Raw genomic sequence first — 7,016 nt, 5'->3', positions numbered from 1 at the left:
GTTCCTGGGGCTCCTGTCACAGGCAGATCCCAGGAACACAGAGCTCCAGCATCCACAGGGATCCTGAACCACGGAAAGAGGGGGAACAGCATCCTAGATGATGCTAATTAACTTCCAGGGCTAATGTGCAGGGTTAATTAGCTGGAGCGTTCGTGCCAAAAGGGACTCTTGCCAGCAGTAAAGGACATTTTTCCTAGCGAAGCTCCACTGGAGAAAGACAAAAGGTAAAATTCCAAAGCTGGCTCCCAGCTGGTGCTGCTCATCCCTGGAGCTGCTCTGTGCATCGGGCACAGGGAGGGCCCAGCAAGACCCATGCCAGGGCCATGGAATGCCACTGACCCCTGGCACAGGCAGGAAAGTGCTGTCTGGGCACACTGGGACACAAAACCACCCCAAAGTGGCTCAGTGCTGCACTTGCTGGGGCTTGGGCTGGGATGCTGGCAGGGCTGGAGTCCAGCTGGTTGGATTTTTGTCCCCTCAGCACCCCCAAAACCCAATGAAGTTCTCAACCATGTCCAAGGTTATTTTTCCACAGGGAATGATTGACACCAGACCTTCAGGCTCTCCCTGTCCCTTCCCAGCCCCAGTGTCCCTCCTGCACAGATGGATTCCCTTTTTTTTCCTGCTGCTGTGGCAGGAGCTGCTATTCCAAAGTCCTGCTGGGTGTGATCAGCCCTGCAAAGAACCCAGCCCTGAGCAGCCACCGATGGTCCTGGGGCATTTCTGGTGTGGGAGGCACAGGCCTGGTCAAATTCCATTTTCAGCAATTATAAATACAACTCATTCTGCCTCTTTCTGCTCTGGCCAAACTCCCCAAGTGTGGCCCGAGGATGTGACCAACAACAGAGCATCCAGGATGAGAGTTTGGGAAGCACAGGGAAGCTGGGGAGCTCTGGGGCATGGAAGGACACCCCAGGGACTCCCCAGGTCAGCCTGGGGTGCACAGAGTGCTGAGCTGGCTATCTCCTGGGCAGATAGCAGCATTCCACATGCTGGAATGCGGGGATTTGTTTGCAGATGATTAATTTTAGCAGATAGGTTGCACTTAACGGGGCAATAATTCAGTGGTAATAATTCAGTGGGAGGCCGAGGCTGGGGGCAGCAGGGACGGGCAGCTGTGCCCTGGGGCAGAGGGGTTGGTGCCTGGGAGATGATGGGACCTGCAGGGAGCCTTCCTCCTTCCATCCTTCCTTCCCTCCCATCCCCATTCCCATTCCCATTCCCATTCCCATCCCCAGCCCTGCAGCCAGAGCTGCTCCTCCCTTTTGGGTGGTTTTGCAGAGCAAACAGGGCTTGTGCAGGCACAGGTGTGGGAAGGAGGCAGTTTGGGATGGAGATGCTGCAGGTGGAGCGGGGCAGCCTCTGAGGATGGAATCTGGGCCTTCCTTGAGGATCTGGGAGGTGCTGAACAGGTTGAGAGATGCTGGCAGGTTGTTCCTTATGGCTGGTGTGCTGCTCAGGCTGTGACACCTGCACAGGTGGGGTGCCCTGCTTCCCTGCCTGTCTGGCTGTCTGTCTGTCCCTTCAGGAGCGTTTCAAATCCCTCAGCCAGGTGGGACAGCAGAGATCTGGGCTGCCAAATTCCCATAGGAATGAGGTGGCCATTCCTGGGGCAGGTGATGGACGTGCCCAGAGCTGCAGGGAGGGTGGGCAGGGGTTGGCACTGCCAGTGTCACCACGGGCACCACACAGAGCTCTGCCATTCCCAGGGCTGGTTATCACCATTTCCTGCTCTCCCAGGAATGCAGGGCCCGGGCTGGATGCCACCATCCCTCTGGCAGAGCTGGCCTGGCCGTTGGCTCCGTGGTGCCAGGGCTGGAGCCACAGCTGCCACCTGAAAGGGAACCGCTGGCACTGCCACCCCCGCTCGGTGCCACCAGCTGGCACAGGGGACAGCGGCCTGATCCGGGCAGGAATGAGGAACACCACGTCCCAGGGGAGGCAGCAGGATTATTTACAGCACCAAAATGAAGGCTGGAATGCAGGAAGGCTTCGGGAGGTTCCAGCTGCCCCCGTGGCTCCCCTTCAGCTCTCGGGCTGGGAGGGGCTCTGGGGTTTTGGGGTTTGTCTCTGCGGAATTGCTGGGGCACAGCTGCTCAGGGCCTTTCCAGCCTGCCCCAGTCCTGTGGGGACATCTCCGGGGACAAGGGAAGGGCCACCCTCCTGCTGGGACCGTGTCACCTGTGTGTGTCTCTGGTGTCAGCCTTGTCACAGCCTGTTCTTCACTGCGAGCTCAGCAGCAGGGCTGGCACCGGCACGTCCCCAGATTGAAGGATTTGTGGGATGAGACACCCTGGCTTGGGGAGCAGGGCACGTTCTGGTGGTCAGAGCCAACCCCACTGCCCCAAATTCCTGCCTGGAGCACCACAGGGACCTCCAGAGGAATTGTCACCCCCAAAAGACCCTGCCCAGCCCGCAGAGAGCACCTGGCAGGGGCTGTGTGTCCTCACCTGGGACTGGCCCGTGCTCTCTGGACAACCCTCAGGTCACCTTGAGCAAGGGCTGTTATCTTATTTGTAAAATAGGTGTAAGATATCTGCCTTCTGCAGGGGAACTCCAAATGTGCTCAGCAAGGTCTGCCCAAGAGCTAGGGACACCAGCAGCTCCTCGGGCTGGCTGGGAGCATCCAAAATTCCTGCCCTTGGAGCAGCCCTGAAGCGCTGGGGGCCCCAGGGCAAGGGGTGCCAGTGGAGCACCCCATTCTCCTGGAATTCAGGCTGGGGCTGGCTCCAGGCACTGCCTCCCCCACCCCTCGAGGCTTTCTGCCCACCCTGACCCAGCAGAGTCAACCAAAGGACTTTTTCACTTAAACCATTGAATTCCTGTGAAGGGAGGTTTCTCAATCTAAAAAAAAAAAAAAAAAGTGGGAAGGTGTGTGGAGGAGAACGTGTGGCTTTCCTTGGGGGAAAGTGAGCATGGTCCCATCGCTGCTGCTGTGTGCCCTTGGGCAACTCATTAAGGCCCAAATGCTTTGATGGGAGGGAGATAAGCCCTGAAATAAACCTGAAATTGTTGAGGGCTCTGAGGTCAATGCCTGCAGAGGAGCTCAGGTGTTGGACGTGAGGAGCTGGAGCAGGAGGAGGCCCTGTCGCCCCTGGTCAGAGAGATCAGCAGGCAGATTTTAGATGAAAGCGCTGCCTGCTTTGCCTTTTTGAGGAGTTTTAGGAGCGTTGGTGCTGCAGCCCTGGCATGAGGCCAGGGGGCAGCTGAGCTGCCCTGAAAGAGTCCGTGGTTAAAGGGCATTAAAGTTAAATAAAGCATTTGGGGCCAGAGGGATGCAGTGTCCAGGTGGGACCTGGCAGGAGAGGGATTCACTGCCCTGAGCCTCGCCCAGGGCCTGAGGGAGGCTCTGCTGCTGCCCTGGCTTCTGGTCTGGTGCAGCCCCATCCCTGGGGATGCTGGTGGTACCAAAACGGGCCAGAATAATCTTTCTAGCACAGCTTGAAGTATTTAATCTCGAAACTCCATTCAGCAACTTTGGAAAAACTGAAATTTTCTATTCTCTGTGTTGTTTATCACTGATGGCCTCATGCAGACCTGAGGGAGCTCAGCCAGGGCACTGAGAGGAGGCAAATCCACATTTCCCTGTGCTCAGCACGAGCGGAGCTGCAGATCACCATTGTTTGTCTGTCCACACCCTGAGGAGCTGCTTATTCACCCAGGACAGAGCCCAGCCTACCTCAAACCTAAATCTGGGGAATTTGGGATAGCGAGCTCCTCCCGGGCAGCAGGGACCCACCAGCAGGAGGCTGAGGCTGCTGCTGCTTCCCGGCTCCAGCTCACCTGCGATTCCCACGGGAAGGAATTCCTGTGCCAAGGGCCACCCGCTCCGTGTGAGCCCTGCTGTGCTTCTGTTCTACCCCGGAGCTGCTGCCTGGCCCTCGGCACGGGACCATCCCATCCTGACCAAACCTTCAGGGCTCCTCGCGCTGCTTTTGCTGCTGCTGCTCCTGCTCGGGGCTCTGTCCCACGGTGGGATCCTCCCCACAGCGCCCAGCACCTCTGCGGGGCTTTGCCGAACCCAAAGGAGGGGTGGGGTGGGCAGGGGCACCCTGCACACCCCACGTCCTGATCCCAATCCTGACCCTGATCCTGATCCCAATCCTGACCCTGACCGTGATCCTGATCCTGATCCTGATCCTGATCCCAATCCTAACCCTGATCCTGATTCTCATTCCGATCCGGATCCTGATCCAAATCCTGACCATGATCCTGATCCCAGTCCTGACCCTGACCGTGATCCTGACCCTAATCCCAATCCTGATCCTGACCCTGATCCCAATCCTGCCCCAGATCCTGATCCTGACCCTGATCCCAATCCAATCCTGATCCTGATCCCAATCCAATCCTGATCCTGCTGCTGGCCCCAGATGAAGGGAGGCCGCCTGAGTTTCGGGCTGGCTGCTGACCCAGCATGTCCAGAGCTGGCTGGGCGCTGGCCGCAGCCCCTACTCCTCCCTGCATGCTGGCTCAGCCCTGCCGTGTCCCCAGAGCCCGCTGTCCCCAGCCCCGGGGCCGGGCACAGCCCTGTGGCCCCACAGAGCCCGCACGTGGGTGTCACCCGGGGTGGGACACGGGGACAGCACCTCCCGTGGGCTGGGGGTGCAGGAGGAGCACCAACATTTGCTGTGGCTGGGTGGGCAGCGAGCAGAGGGTGAGGGGACAGCTGTGCTTCACACCTGGGCTGATAGCGTGTCCCTTCTGAGGACAGCCACACGCTGGGGGGACAGTCACACCAACGCCACCAGTGCCACCCCCTCACTGTGGGGGGAGATTGAGGAAAGGGACAACAATCATTCAGGTAGTTCCCAGCACTAGGAGCACTCTTTGAAAGAAATCCCAGTGTGCCACAGGCCAGGCCACCACCCCGAGCCCGTCACTGCCGGGTGACAGCCAGCAGGAGTGGCCGCGGTGGCCCCGGGGCTGTGCTGACACCTCCGGAGGTGTTTACTGCCCTGCGGCCCGGTGGCACCACGGGGCACAGATAAGGCTTTGCGTGATGCCCTGGCTTTGTTTTTCACGTCTGACGCCTTTGAAAGGTTACCTGGAACTTTGAACCCCTGGCGTTTATCAGGTCGGCTTTGAAGTGGCTGAAGCCACTGGTTACCCTCAGTCCCAGCTCCAGGTTAATCGGGCTTCTGCTTCCAAACAGGAAAACTTGCTGGGTTTTGATTATTTTTGCAGCTTTTTAAGGTATTTTCCACTGTCTTCATTTAAATTCTCACATCTCAATAAAAGAATTTAATCCCACCCAGCTGCAGGTGCCACAGGCTGGCGTAGGTGGACCTTCAGGGACATCATTTCATGGTGGGCTTGATGATCTCAGAGGGCTTTTCCAACCTTAATTATCGATTCTATGATTCTTGGGCACTGCTGCCTGTGCCTGGGATGTGTCTGGGGAAGGAGCAGCGGAGGAGTTGCTCTCTGCCAGCCCTGCAGGGGCATTTGTGATGCAAATCCACCCTCTCCAACCCCGCTGCCACCCCTGGAACCAGCCGGGGCTCAGCAGGGCAGGTTCCACCAACAGCACAGAGCACAGGCTGGGCTTTCAGGGCAGGTGGGATGAGGGGTGGTGAAGAGCTCTCTCAGGGGTAATTGAACCTCAGAACAGCAAAGCAAACTGGGAGTCAGGGATTTAGGGTGAGTGTGGGGTGTTAATTCCTCAAATATTGAGGGCAGATCTTCTGCAAGAGGGTTGGGATGGTCCCTGTTTGGTGACCAGCATCAAGGGGAGATTTTACTGATTTTTGCCGTTTCAATGGGTGAATGAAAACCTGCAGGGACAGCAGAGCAGCTGGGAAGTCTCTGGTTATTAACCTGTGGGCAGGAGAGCAGGAGGGCTCAGTTTGGCTCCTGAGCAGTGGCCACAGGCCGGGGTGAGCTCAGGAACTCAGGTGGCTGCTCAGGAACTCACTGAGTCACACAAGGCAAATATTTTCCCCTTTGATTTTCACCCTGAGAAAATCTTGAGCTGACCTTGTTAATCCCACGTGTTGCAAACCTCCCCCTGTCCTTTATCGGGTTTCGGCTGTAGGATAGTGTTACCAGCTTAGCACCTCTGGCTGCTCCTGCCAGCATCCTGCCTGGCACCGTGCCACCCTGCCCGCTCTCCTGGCCTTCCTGGCTGTCCCAGGGCTGCTTGGCCAGCAGGACACCCTGCCCCGGAGGGATGGAGGGAGAAGAAAGGCTGGAGGGCTGTAGCTGGCTCCAGCACGGTGCTGAACATCTGCAAGGTGTGCTGGACAGGATTTCCACACGGTGGTGATGCCACTGGAGATTCTGCCAGCTGCTGAGACTGCAGCATCCTTCACAGTCCGGATTCCCGTGTCTGGAATGATGCACAAAGTGCTGGGGCCCTGCTCAGTTTGAGCCCAGAGCCTGCCCAGGGGCTCTGCAGAGAGCTGTGCCTGCAGCTCAAGGTCTGACCCCAGCCCATCTGGGGCTCCTGCCCGCCCTGTGCCGAGCATCCAGCGGGACCCTGAGCCAAATCCGCAGCTCCCACCCGGCTCCAGCTCCTGCCACTCACAGGCTCCAGCACCCACAGCACCTTGGGCTGTGCCAGGGGCTGCCAACCCGGCTCAGGGAGCACACCCTCCCCTGAGTGCCTTTGTGTGACCTGCTCAGCCCGGGCTGTCCAAACTGCTGCGTGCCGGACTGGAACAGATCAGGTTCTTGTTTGCCAGCGCTGGGAGCTGCTGGGGGAAGGGTGTGATGAGAAACAGCAGCGCTGCTGGCACGGACAGTGCCCAGCCCCCGGGTCCCAACAGCCCCGCCGGGGGCCGGGATGGGCCGGGGGATGCTGGGTGTGAGGGGGGCTCCGGGCAGGCACCGGGTGGGGAAAGGGCGTCCAGAACGTGGCGAGGAAATAGTTAATGCCCCTCTCCTTCCAATAGGAAGGGACAAATCCTCTCCCCGGCCCGGTGCCCAAATAAACAGGCGGAGCGTTGCATAAGGATGAGGGTGGGAACTCTCCGTTCTCTCCGAACCCAGCTCCAACTCCAGCCCCAGCCCCATCT

Source organism: Pyrgilauda ruficollis, unplaced genomic scaffold (genome assembly GCF_017590135.1).
Source record: "Pyrgilauda ruficollis isolate IOZ18807 unplaced genomic scaffold, ASM1759013v1 scaffold144, whole genome shotgun sequence".
NCBI classification, from domain to species: Eukaryota; Metazoa; Chordata; class Aves; order Passeriformes; family Passeridae; genus Pyrgilauda; species Pyrgilauda ruficollis.
This window is presented reverse-complemented; position numbering follows the sequence as displayed.